At 44.1% G+C, this 14,477-nt stretch overlaps 1 long non-coding RNA gene across 1 annotated transcript; it reads right to left on the reverse strand.

The window, feature by feature from the left end:
* Nucleotides 1–1,577: 1,577 nt before the first annotated feature.
* On the reverse strand, nt 1,578–14,243 carry LOC144320617 (uncharacterized). The gene is made up of 5 exons (XR_013386232.1): nt 14,046–14,243; nt 8,885–9,046; nt 8,669–8,739; nt 6,767–6,917; nt 1,578–4,112 (listed from the first exon to the last, which is right to left on the reverse strand). It is a non-coding gene; the product is annotated as an uncharacterized LOC144320617 (long non-coding RNA).
* Nucleotides 14,244–14,477: the final 234 nt, after the last annotated feature.

Genomic DNA, 14,477 nt, shown 5'->3' on the forward strand with positions numbered 1-14,477 from the left:
AGCCCTGGGTGTCAGGGAAGCCCAGCCACCTCCTGCTGAGCACCTGAAAGTAACCATGAGTAGACATCCAGGAATGAAGGTGGGGCCTGTAAAGCTGTTGGCATGGGCTCCGGGGTGGGGTTGGGAGGCAGGGAGCACAGCCAGGGAAGAAGGCACATGACCAGCATCACCATACTCTCCCTGGACTCCAGCAGGTATGTATACCAGGCACGGTACCTACTGTCATTATTTCAAGCAAACATCCATGTGAGCTACCTGGGCCAAAGGACATCATCTTTATAATGCACATAAACTGCAGAGCCATAAATCAAATCCAGATTTCCTAACTGGACATGTGAAAGCTAGCATCACTTCAGGGAGCCCACGGAGTACCATCATACTAGTAGCCCTAAAGACCATTCCTAGGAAACCCAATGGTGTTTCCTTCTCCCCTTGAGGTTAAAATACAAAGTTTGTTTGAAAAATAAACAGAAGGCTTCTACTTCCCAGATTCCTAGGCCTAAGAGTCAGGAACCCTTTTTGCAGTACAAGTCATCAGCTTGACTTTGTGCTGTTTTTCTCTTGTGAGTGTGGATTTCCAGAAGTAGAGCTCCTGCCAGCTTTAAAAATGCACATCCTCCTCCAACACGTGTCAGGGTGGCTCCTGCTAGCAGAGGAGGTGACTTTCCAATTGGACAAGAGAGCTTAGGACCGTGGCCCTTACACTTTACTTTGCATAAGACACGCCCAGAAATTACTGCACATTTTTTTTAGGTGGGATTTGATACTGTGGATATGTCTTTAAAAAAAAAAAGAGAAACCCTGATCTCTTAGCCACATGCACTGACCTGTATATTGATGAAATAACGTGATGTCTGGGATCTGATTCAAAATTAATACAAGAGCAAAGGAAGGAGATGGTTAGAGACATGGGGGTTTGTGACGTGATTCTCTCTACTTTTATTTTTTTTTATTTTTTTTTCTATCTACTTTTATATACATTTATTTTTTTTAAGATTTTATTTATTTATTTATTTATTCATGAGACACACACACACAGAGAGAGAGAGAGAGAGAGAGAGAGGCAGAGACACAGGCAGAGGGAGAAGCAGGCTCCATGCAGGGAGCTCAACGTGGGACTTGATCCCGGGTCTCCAGGATCAGGGCCCGGGCCAAAGGTGGCGCTAAACCGCCGAGCCACCCGGGGATCCCCCTTTTATATACGTTTAAATGTTTCCATAATACAAGGTAAAAGGTAGAGGAGGGAGGCGCATGCAGAGGGCTTGGTCAGGACAGCTTCCTCAGATCTCTGCCCTCCGCGGCAGAATGAAGGCCAAGGGCCCAGGTACCTGCTTCCATCAAGCCCCGGAGGGCACACTGAGGCCTCAGCGGTGGGGCCCTGAGCCGGGTGGGCCGGGTGGCGAGGGCAGGGAGGGGAGACCTGCCGAGGGTGGAAGGCGCCCCTGGAGCGCCGTGCAAAGGCACCTCTGTTGTCAGCCACCGTCAGTGCCAGGAATGTGAATCGCCTCGGGCTCGGCCTTTTGGTCCTGCCCTGCGTCGCTGTCAAGATCACAATAAGAAGAGTGGCAGAACCTAGCTCGGAGCCAGCTCAATCTTTATTAAAATCTTTTTTGTGCACAATGTTCCCAATTTGTTTCTTTGTTGCCCGCATCTGGAGTCCCACAGCTTCTGATATTCGTACTGCAGATGGAGTACGATTGGCTGACACGCTGTGCTGGTGGAAAAGTAGCCTTCAGAGCCTGCAAACCATTTCCATCCAGCAAGAAGCACCAGCCCTGGAGCGAGGCTGCGGGTCCGGTAGGCCTGTGAGCGGCTCACCGTCTGCCATGGGCTGGGAGGACCTCACGGAAGGTTCCCAGCACGGCTGGCACAGATGGGGGCAGCCCAAGCCCAGACCACATCAGGCTTTTCTGGCAGGCCCAGCATTCAATGGGAAGCTAAATCCAACTGAACCTCACTCGTGCTTGCAACCTAGAAGGAAGGTACCCTCTGTGTTGCCCTTGGCCCATGGTGGGCATTTGTGCCTCAGAGCTTGAGCTCCACGCACCTCCCCAACCCTTAACCCAAGCATCTATGTCCCTGTTTCTTACTGGGGGTCTAGGTGTGGCCTTTTTTATTTTCAAGGTTCTACTTCTTTAAAAAAATTTTTTAGACATATATATTATAGTTGGAAATGCACCGACTTTGCTGTAAGGGGAAACATGGACAATGTGTGACTGGGGAGATTATACAATCAGAGCTGTAAAAAGGTACAACCACGTTGGAAAACAGTCAGCAATTTCTTAAAACGTTCAACATACACTTACCATATAATCCTGCCATTTTACTCGTAGGAATTTGCCCAACGAAAGAGCCAGTGGTGAGGAGGGTCTGAGTCTAGAAACCTCAGAAAGCCTCAAAAGTCCTGATCATCCAATAGGATGATCCTGAGCCTTTCCCTGGGGCTGTAGACACATGCAGAGGCTGAGGTGTATGGGTCCAAGAATGCTTGGATCTAGCCCTTGTGCAACCAGGACACCTTCACATGGAAATCTTTCCATGGACAACCCTCATCTTCACATAGACAACCACTGAGCTCCAAGGGTCAGGCTCAGCCAAAGTGAGGGAATTCCTATGAATGTTAACATCTCTTAAGGAGAGGAAGAAGATCATCACAGGACAAGCTCTGCTTCGAAAGTAACCTGTTCCCTGCATTATAGTAAGTTGTAAACTATAAAGGTAGCTTATAATTATAAGCATTTATAATAAACATAATAATAGGCATGATAATAGGCTTTTATTGAGTCCTCATCAGGTTCTAATAATTTGCTATCAATTCTACAGATAACCTCTAAATCAGTAATTCCAACGATGCTATATTCTTCCCATTTTACAAATGAGGACACCACAATTCAGAGAGGTTAAGCAACTAGCCCAAGATTACACAGCTGATTAGAGGCAAGGCCAAGAATTAGAAGACAGCATTCACTCTTTCAAATCTTGGGGACCCATGTGAGAAGTCACTTCCCTGCTGTCTCCAATGTAGTTGAAGAGATTAATGAAATTCTCAAGGTCAACTTTTCCATTTTGGCCTATTATTGTATAAACACACAGGCCTGGTTATTTTTCCATCAGCAGAAGATGTAGATAGAACAATAGCCCTCATAGTCTTTCCAGAAGTAGATAGAACAATAGCCCTCATAGTCTTTACCATGCTCTCAGCAAAGCCAAAAAGGTGTAAAGTGGGAATTCATTGGAACTTTGCCGGAAGATAGGGATATTATGTAACCATCTGAGGCTGCCTCTATCTGGGACATCCAATATTCATGGTCATTACTGCTACTGTCATCCTCAAACTTAACATGTATGGAGTGCTCACTCTGTGCTCTAAGTGCTCTTTTTTTTTAAGGTATTAACTCAGTTAATCACACAATTCCTAGAGATGGATACTATTATTATTATCTTATTTTACAAGTAAGAACTAAGGTCAGGGGAGTTTAAATCATGCAGCAAAGGTAAAAGGTTCTCCCATTCCATTTACACACAGATCCTGGGACAGAAAACAAGGCTGTGATGCCTCCAGGTGAAGTAGAAGGTTAAGTTCCAATGGCATCTATAGTGGCCTCCCCCACCCTTATCTTCAGGGGACATGTTCCAAGACCTCCAGGGAATGACTGGAAGCACAGATAGTACCAAACTCTGTATATACTATGATTTTTCTACATACACACCTATGATAAAGTTTAATTTATAAATTAGGCACAGTAAGAGATTCACAACTAACAATAAAATAGAATTATAACAATATACTGCAATAAAAGGTTATATGCATGTGATCTCTCTCTCTCCCTTAACATATCTTGTCATTTTCGTCTTCCAAATCCATTCCTGGACCTTCTAACTGGAATGAATTACACAAAAATCCATTTTTGTATCACGAAAAGGAGCACCATACTACTCACCCTTCTTTTCCCTCTTGTGATTATATAAGATGATAAAATATCTATGTGATGAGATGAACTGAGATGAATGACATAGGCATTGTGACATAGGCATTGTTAGGCTACGAGTGACCTGACGATATTTTAGAAGGAGGATCATCCACTTTCAGACCACAGTTGACCCGTGGGTACCTGAAATCACAGAAAGTGGAACCACAGATAAGGGGGTTTCTATCTTGTGGTCTAAGTCTGTGATCTTCACTCTGTCCATCATTGTTCCACAGCACCCCCATTGGGCCTGAGGGTCCATGCCCGACTTCTTATACATGTGCTACCATGGCTTATAAAACACATCCCTTCTTCCCTGTTATAAAACTGCCTCCCATGAGCCTCAGCAGTTGTTCAAATCCTGACTGAAAAACTGAAATTCAATAAACCTGTGGAAAATATTTTATATTATAAAGATCAAGTCAGATTTACACAAAAACACAAGAAAGAAAAAAGCAGTTTCACTGTGATTATTAATAAATACTGGCACACCACTAGATTCAACTAAATGCCTCCAGATTCTTCCAAGAGGTGGTTCTCTTCTTCAGGACAACAAAATGCATGTGCCACCAGCCTCTCCCAAATCCTCTCCTGTGTGCACTCAACACCAAAAGATCCCAAGTTCCCTCCCAGCAGGGAGAACTAATATAAATCCTTGTCATGATGTTCTAATAGTCAGGCTTAGCCTCTAACTCTCAAGGATCTGTGGAGGGTCCAGGGTTATGACTTCCACAGAGTGTAGAGCTCCCTTATGCCAAACCTGTTTTTTTCCATTGCGAAAATCCTCATCTCTGTGGCATTATGTCACCTTGCAGAGCCCTTTTCATAAACAGACTACAGTTTGCTTTGGTCAAGTTACTTTAGAGTCAAAAACCCACAGTGGAAGATGCTATTTGAATTCCTCTCAGCTTCCGGCTCCTCGGAAATGATAGGCATTCGTGTTTAATTCTCCTGCCTATTGCGTCTTTGGACTTATTTATGACTATTTTGGATTCTGAGGAAAGGAAATTATACATAAAACCTCCACTCTCTTTCCCACATTCCAGGTAACAAGGCAGTTTCTCTCACACCTCAGCGGCTCTTCTGGGAGCACCTGTCAGTTTGAGATGATGGAGGGGCCATTGCAGCCCAGCCTTCAGAAGAGCTACTTACACCACCTGCCTCGGCTGGAGGGAAGCCCGCATCCCCTCAGACTTCACTGCCTCTCAGGCCTTCCCCATAGCCACTGCTTCTCTCCTCATTAACTTGGTTATCAAAACTGGCAAAATACCTCATGATTTTGCCTTCTCGATCCACCCCTGGACCTTCTAACTAGAATGAATTACATTAAAGTCGTTTTTGTAACATGAAAGTAGCACGGCACATCAATATGTCCTCCACCCCACCCCAGGACTGCTGGCCCACCCAGCACATTGCATATTACCAATTACAGATTACAGATCTGATCCAGAGTGTACCCCCTGCCTATAATGCACCTCCCAAATCCGGCTGCCCTGCTGTGACCTCTCTCCTCACCTAGTCCTACGAGTTTGCATATCTAGAAACAATAGAAGCCTGGCATTCACACACAGCTGCTCCTAAATCGCCTCTTGGGCAGATTATCCACCCAAATCAGACACAAAATATCAACAATGGCACCAAATACTCCATCACTTAAGGGAACAGACACACACAAAACAAAATGAAAGACATTCAATATGTGATTATCTGCATGAATGCAGGGAAGAAAGGGGAGGATGACTGGAGGTATAGAATATCAACCCATTAGTGAGCCAGGCACCCTGTCTGCATCCTGAAGCCACCCCAAGCCTTTTGTGTCCCACATCATGCTCCATCCAGTTCTGCCCTACAGGAGGCCTAGAGGAGAAGATTCTCTCAAAGTAGAAGGCCCATTGAGGGATGATTGAAAACAGACACTTAGGAAGATTGGTATTAGACTCTGAATTCTAATAATGACTACTTTAACTGCCCTCAGCTCCCTGGCAACATGCCCCAATTTCATCTTCCTAAGTGATAACTAACAACACTTAAACTCTATCTCTGGAAGCAGGGGAACGCAAAATATCCCGGCCAGCTAATTAGCTGCAAGGAGAATGTTTAACCTCGAATAATCCAAGATATTAACATTAATAAGGAGATGCTCATTTTTCACCTGCAAAATTGGCAAATATGTTTTAAATTGCATTAAGAGGCATCCACACACAGCTGGTCAGAAGTATGTCTGTCTACATGAGTAGAAAAAATCTGAACTAGATGTTTCAAAAGGTTCGTAGTGGTATGCTGTGGGTTAATGATGGGTTATGTTGGTTTTTATCTTCTTTATGGTGCTTTTCTGTATTTTCAGCATTTTACACCATTACTCTGCAATAGTTGATCATCAGAATTTTGTAAAAGGCTATTACTGTAAAAAGTGCATCATGACATCTCTGAAGTTCTGTTGCTTTGAAGGAAAAAAAGAAAGAGTGGGGACCCTAGAGTTGGCCAGGGCATCTCAACGGAGGTAGGCAGAGAAACAATTCTGAATGAGGCGAGACTGTCCCCAAAACACACAGCCTCTCCACTGATGGGCCATTATCTTAGGTGGGAATGGTAACTTCTGAGGTCGTTGGAGAATCAGGATGTCCTGCAGCTGTTCTTATCCTGCCCTGGGAACATGCCAGTGAGGGCAGTGGTCTCCCTTCTTCTTAGAAGAGCCTAACCCAGGGTGTTTCTACATTAGCTCAGAGAATTCAGATAAAGTTGATGGTCTCAAAAATGGGCACATGCATAGACATGCAGACATGTGCTTAGTAACTCACCAGTCATCTAGAAGAAGGTAAGTAGAGCTAGAGAGGCACTCAGCTATGGGCCAATCACCCTCTGGAAGTCTTTCTGGCAGCAGAACCACCAATACGAATCATAGAAGAACCATCCAAAGAAACACATATAATCAACCAAGTGGTGGTCCTCCTGAGAAATGAAAGGGACACTGTTTAAATATGGCCTTCAAGTGGAAGGGATACAAATCATGCAGCTCTTGATTTAACTTACTAAACAACTGATTGGTAGTGAAAACATTTGGCAAAAACAGTTATATAAAAACTAACCAGTAAGATCCAAGCACTATGGCACATTCATGTGAAACAAGTCACAGCTCACAGCCACACAAGGTTTGCAAAGTACTAAAAAATGGGATGTGTTGGTGGTTTAATGATTGAAGAGCAAAATCTACACTCGACTATTTGTTAAAACAAAAGACTGGACTGAAATTTGACCCTTGCTGGGTCACGTGTTTTCTGTGTGATATGTGAAGGTGGTGTACAGGAATATCCCAATGGCCAGCCGGTAGAGTCCCACAGGTTGGTCTATTTCTATCAGAGTACAGCTCTTCCCCAGAAAGACAGGCCCATGCCTGCCAACAAAATGGAAAGAATGGAATATGGAAAGTTTGATTTGGAGATATCCCTCATCTGAAAGTCCTTGTTTTATCTAGGCACAACCATGTCTCATACCATCCAACAAATGTCAGAAGAAATTCTCCACATTCCTTTGCTTAGAGAAGATCAAGACTGGCTAGGTCAGATTATCAAGAGCTACCAGAGGGTGGAGCTGAGGTCTTCCCTCAACATGGCCAGGTCAAACACACCCACTGTGCTGAAGGCATCTCCCTCCAGTGGCTTATAAGCTCTTCTCACCAACCAGAAATATGTGAGGCCCGACCTATCTGAATGAGTCTTGAAAAATAATCCACAGCATTGTGAAGAAGATGGGATTGAAGATACTAATTAAAGAGGAATTCACTTCCTCACCTCTTCCCAGGAGCCCACATGAGAGAAGATGGAGGGAGTCCTTTCAGAGAGAGGGAGCTGTGGAGGGCCCGTGGGCTGGCTCCAGATGCCTCAACCCCTTGACCATACTTCCCCACTCAACACAGCTACCGCGTTACAGAAGAGCCACACTGGGGTGATGATACACATGCGACATCCCCACCCACGTGAACTAAGGGGGCCATGGAGCTTCTGCCCCACTCCCTGGATCTGTGCCCTCAAGCTCTACACTTCGTGGGTCCATGGGGAGACAAGCCCTGAAATGGACATAGATGGCCCAGGATAAAGGCATCCAGGATGTCGAGATGGCTATCTCTGATCTACCCCTGCCCTCACATTTATAGCCATGAGACTGTAGATTTTGAACATAGACCCATATACAAACACATACACACTCATACACACATTCATGTGCACACACATGCACACACCTAGCATCTAGAAGGGAAACTCTCTTGCTTATAACCAGGTCACCCTGTTTCCTAACCTTAAAAAGAACAGGGTTTTTTTTAAGGTCTCAAGCCTTAATAGCCACAGAGGGAAATGATGCTTGAACGGGGCTGTGATGGTCTCGGCCTCGGGTGTCTGTGTACACAGCCATATTACGTAGCAACACCATAGCCGTTTAGGTTTAATTTCCTAGCTTGCCTGATAAGGAGGCTGCAAATGTAATTTGTGATGCTGTGAGCTGGGCAAACTCACCAGGCTATTAGATGAGTCACTGGGTGATCCAGGCCACTATGCTGAGCTCTGCGGAAGAAGAGAAATGAACCCTGATCTGTGGGGCTGATAGCACTCAGGCGGACACAATTTTCTAAGTGTCTCGGAGCTGTGCTTCCTTCCCTCCTACTCTCTGGTTTGGTGCCGTTATTTATTAAGGGAAGCTTCACTCACCTCTCAACCTTTGTTAGAATCATCTTCCAACTTTCTAAAATCCTCATGGCAAGTGTTGCAAACTCACGGTCCTGCAAGGCCAGACAGATAATAATACCAACAATAATAATACCAACAATAATAACAAACATTTTTGAACACTTAATAGACACCGTGTATTCTAGTTGCTATACATGAGGTATCTCTGCTAATTTTCTTAACAACATCATTACTTACAGGTAAGTAACACTGTTATTCCTCTTTTCAAATGAGGATATGGGGGTTGAGAGAGGGTAGCAGCAGCTATAAGACAATAGAGTAGGGGTGCCCCTGCCAAAGGGACAAATTGTCATTCAGGGCCAACCAGTCCTCATCCGGGTTGCCAGATCTTCCACGTTCCTAAAAGAAGCAGGATTTTCAGATTTTCATATAAAATCCCATTGGTTATAAATATCAACTAATTCCTTAATAAATACTGCGAGAACCAAACACGTCTGCTGGCCAGATTCAGCCTGGGGGCCACCAATTTTCAACCTCTTCCTCATTACAACAAGTAGACATATTCATCAATAATTACACTCCATTTTTTAATCTTTGATTCCATGAGCTATTAGTGTCCCAGCTCTTTGGTCACCCTTTCTTTGGCTGTATCCCTTCTAGAGCCTCAGTGGGAGCTCCATTCTTCTAGTTGCTCATGCTCCGTTGTAGAGTCATCCTTGCCTGCTTCCCTTCTCCCACACCTCCCATGCAATCTGTCAACAGGTCCCACCAACTCTACTTTAAAATGCATCCATAATCCCTCCACCTCTCAACCCTACCACGACTGCCCTGGTACAAGCCACTATCAGCTCTTCCCTGGATTTCATGAGCCACTGGTTACATCCAGCTTTTCCCGCCTACTCCATGCTTACTAGAATAGCCCTGTAAAACCTAAGTCAGATCCTGCCATTTCTCAACACCCCCAACAGTTCAGTGAAAGTTGTTCAGTGGTAGTGAATGTCCTAAATAGCCCACAAGGTCCTTCTGACCTAAACCCACTTAGCCCCACTGTCCTGCACTCCCTTCCCTGTAGGCACACTGCTTCTTCCTTAATGCACTCCCTTCTGGGCCCTGGGTGATCACTGCTTCCTCAGAGTCTCTCCACACAGGTATCCTCTAGGCTCTCACCCCCTCTCCACTCTATTCAATTGCCAGCTAATTAGAAAGATCTTCCTGGACCATTTATTCTAAAGAGCAGTGTCTCCATTCCTTTCCCTCATCATTTATTATTACTATATGCCATGTTATTTTTCTGTTCATGCTCTCTCTTTCCCCCTAGGATGCACCCTCCATAAAAGTAGGGGATTTGCTTTCTTCTCAACTCTATCCCTGGTGTCCACAACTGTGCCTAGCACATACCCAAAATTCATTAAATATTTATTAAATGAATGAAGACATGAACGGTCCATATAACAGGCCCTAGGGATAGACTGCTCCATTCTCTGATGGTTGCACATGACTTAGCCTTGTTTTCTCTTTATTCTGTATGCACCTGGGGGACAGGAAGTCTCCACATTAGCTAAGTCTCCCCACCTCTCCCATGGCCACTTCTTGACAATATGAGCTCAGTAAGATGTCGGATTGATTATTAGCTGAAAATACACAGAGACAGTCATTGCTGTCACCTACCTGCCATGTGGAATAGAAACTTGTGATTTGTGAGCATCTTGCCCTGGATGGAAGGAACAAATCAGCCATGGCAGTGATGAATTCTATAATTAATTTTGATGAAACATGGCATGTTTTGTGTGAGGGTGGAGCATTTTAATCCTTAATTATAAGACAGGATAAAAGTGTTTTGCCCATTTATCTACAGAACTTGTTTTCCTTATTTATTTCTGTATTTATTTGAAAGCTCATATATCTTGGAAGGTAAATATGGTTCAGTCCTTAATATTTCCTTCACATAAATAGAAAGAGAGAAATATAGGCTGAGTGGTTCCCACTCCACCTAGATCCTCTGGAAAATCTGGACAGAGCTGCAATGATTGGCACAAATTCCCCCCATAGACCTCTGTGGCTTTCCTGCACCCAACATAGCATGGTCAGCCCTCAATAAGATCTAGATGCACCTCCCTCTAGGGCAGGGCCCACCATGATTAGCCACAGGTGATGTGGCTCAACAAACAGCCCAACTCAACAAAGAGAGTAAGCCAGGATGCCAGGATGACCCTCCCTGAATCTGAAGCTTACCTGGGAAGGAAGCACAGCCAAGAAGATAAGACATACACATGCATGGGAGAGAAAAGCTTCACCTAGTAGTTCTGACACTAAAGTTGATGGGAGAGGATCTAGGAGGGTGTACAGAGGCATCACCCAGTTCTATGCTGTCGGTAGAGGATGCAACTCCTCCTCATTTGCTGAGACATGGCATGTGGAAAGGCATCCCCATTTGACTACTTTCTCTGTATCTCCTAGTCTTGCTCTCTCCACATCTTTTTATTATGTCTCAGAACTCTCAATTCAATGTATGTTTTTTTAAAAAAAATGTTTATTTAAATTCAATTAATTAACATATAATACTGGTTTCAGAGGTAGAAGTCAGTGATTCATCAGCCTTATATAATACTCAGTGCTCATTACATCTCGTGCCCACCTTAATGTCCATCACCCAGCTACCCCATCCCCCCACTCCCCTCCCCTCCAGCAACCCTCCGTTTGTTTCTTATGATTAAGAATCTCTTATGGTTTGTCTCCCCTCTGATTTCGTCTTGTTTTATTTTTTCCTCTCTTCTCCTACAATCCTCTGTTTTGTTCATTAAATTCCACATATAAGTAAGATCATATGATAATTATCTTTCTCTGACTGACTTATTTCACTTAGCAAAATATCCTCTAGTTCCATCCACGTTGTTGCAAATGGCAAGATTTCTTTTCTTTTCTTTTTCTGATGGTTGAGTCGTATTCTATTGTATATATATATACCACATCTTCTTTATCCATTCATCTGTCAATGGACATCTGGGCTCTTTGCACAGTTTGGCTATTGTGGACATTGCTGCTATAAACATTGGGATGCACGTGCTCCTTCGGATCATTACATTTGTATGTTTGGGGTAAATACCCAGTAGTGCAATTGCTGGGTTGTAGTGTAGCTCTATTTTCAACTTTTGGAGGTGTTCTTGAATGTGTATTAAAAAGGTCCCATTTTTGGCATATATGCCCTGCCTGTCATCACTGCCTTCTCACACCCAGCTACCCGTGTGAGAATATTATCATGGGAGTTGTCTGTAGCCTTGTCTGTCATCCTGTCAAAATCAAGCCTGCACTAGTCAGTGACTTCCCCTCTGCTTCCTCCTCCCAAAGAGGGAGGATCCTTTCTTCTGGAGCAATAGGTGAGGGGAGGGAGAGAGGCAGTGCTGGGAAAGACCTTGAATTATGGAGGATGGTGTTCTGGGTCTGCTGGAGGTATGATGGATGTGGTAGATGAAGGCAAGAGGTTTTATCATTTTTTACTGTGGTTTATGGAATGGGATCCTCTTGACAGTTTTAAAGAAGGCTAAGGAATGGGCTTCAGCTGCTTTGGAGTTTCCTTTGGCTCCTGGACATATTTCTTTTACATCTCCCTCCACTTGGGCCCAGGCTTTGAAAGGGTTGCAAATAGATTTAGATCATCACTCTGGGATGTTTAAGGAGAAAGGTTTATCATCTACCCCACCACTAACAGCTGTGTGACCTGGGACAAGTCACTTGAGCTCCCCCAGTTTCTTGTCTATAAAATGAGAGACTTAAAAAGGAATGAACTCTGAGATCTTATTAGCCTAAAACCATTACGATGTTTGAAAGTTCTACTCTAAACATGATGATGATGATGATGATGACCTGGCATTTGCTAAACATTCATTATGTGTCAAAATCTTTAAAAGCACCATCTCAAGAATAAAGTCCTGTAGTTTTTATTCTGGGTACCATAATTCATCAGAAGATGAAAGCCTCTCAGTGATGCCCCAGCTCCTAGGGTTGGAAATGGGACACCTGAGCAAAGCACAAAGTGATCATTCTTTCCCTATTATTGTTCCACAGTAAGTTCAGACCTAGAGACACTGCAGCCCACAGAACCTCTCGACAACGCAATACCTCTGGGGGGCTGGGGAACACACAGGCCCATTGACTTTTTATTGCATGTTTTGAAATCAAGAGTCCAGTGCCTAACCAACTGAGCCACCCAGGCACCCCTGGTGTTGATATATATATATATATATATATATATATATATATATATATATACATTTTTCATATTTTAACAGCTGCATGGAATTCTATCATATGGTCGTGCCATGATTTAATCTCTGTTGCTGGATATTTAAGCTATTCCAACTTTTAAATATGAACAAAAGGGATAAACACCTTCATAGATACATTCACCTTGTACACACATCTACCTTGATTTCCTCATATTCTCTCTTTCTGGAAACCCCATCTGGACACTGAACACACCCATCTCTCTGAATCCTAACTGTGGACAGTCTCTGGGGCATTCTCATTTCTCCAGTCTCCTCACTCTGTGCCCTCTTCTGGCTGACCTTGGCTCCAGGCACAACTCCAGCAGCAGCTGGTCTGCAGCTGACTTTCCCTTCTCTGCCTCCAGTCAAGACCTCACTTGTAAACTTTCATTTCTAGACATCTGCCATTGGGTTTCCCACAAGGACCTCAATGATCATATCTAACTCTTCTCCCACCCCGAGTACCCTGAAACGTCCATTTCTCTTATCACCATTACCTCAGTGATCAATGCTGCTGTGATTCCCAGACACCCAAGACCCCAAACTGGGGGTTGTCTGGTATTAATTGTCTTCAGCCATTTGCAGACAAGCTCTTGAGGTTCTACCTCCTAAATCCCTCTGTTGTCTCCTCTTCTCAGCTTTCATTGTCACTTATCTAGTTTGGGCTTTATTATCCTCCCTGAGTTAATGCAATAGCCCCCTAAACTGTCCATACTCCAACTCTGATTACAACCCATACTTCTCCGCTTGAAATCCTTCTCCAGCTTTCCAGAGCTTTGGGATCAGGTCCTGGGCAAAGCATAGGCAGGGACTTCTGTAGCCTAGCCCTTGTCAACCTCTTTGACCTCCTTTCTCCATTATCCCCCTCTCCATTGTGGGCTCTACCTATATTAGCACTCTTTATCCAAGTGTTTTGTATATTTCTCTGCATGTTATCTCTCACTAGACTTAAGGACAGGGCAGTGTTACTCATCTTCATATTGCAACACACAATTAAATTGAAGGGAACAAAGTCATGTATGAGAAGATCTGTGTCCTCTCCATCAACAGCAACTATTGGTAACAAGGAAGGGGGCTGTGGTGCTACCTCCAGGACTGCTTCTCAGGGCAGGGAGGACCTCACTCCCAGGACTCACCTGGTCTGGTCACCTGTGAATGAAGCCTCCTTTATACCCATGAAGCCTCCTTTATACCCAACTCTTCCAAAGCTGCTGGAGCCAGGGTGCCTCATTCCAGCTCTCCTGGAACAAAGAGAATCCGTGTCTCTACATCATGACCTCCTGTATTATTTCTATCTCTGGTAATGAAATTCCCAACAGTGAAGTATTCTCGGAAATATAGTTTCATTCACAGGGATGTTTCTATAATCTAAACAGTGAAAATAAATGAGAATAGGGAAGGGGGAGAGGAAAAAAGAAGGCCAAGAGGACTTTAAAGCCTTCCACGAGATCATTTCCCTAGTTGTTAAATGCTGGGAAACTGATGCTCATCTACTTCAGGTTAAATTTCTCTTTGCAGCACACAGGGCTTGCAGCTCTTTGTTATGCACAGGAGAGAGTCACACAAAT

This window comes from Canis aureus, chromosome 9 (genome assembly GCF_053574225.1).
Source record: "Canis aureus isolate CA01 chromosome 9, VMU_Caureus_v.1.0, whole genome shotgun sequence".
Classification (NCBI taxonomy): domain Eukaryota; kingdom Metazoa; phylum Chordata; class Mammalia; order Carnivora; family Canidae; genus Canis; species Canis aureus.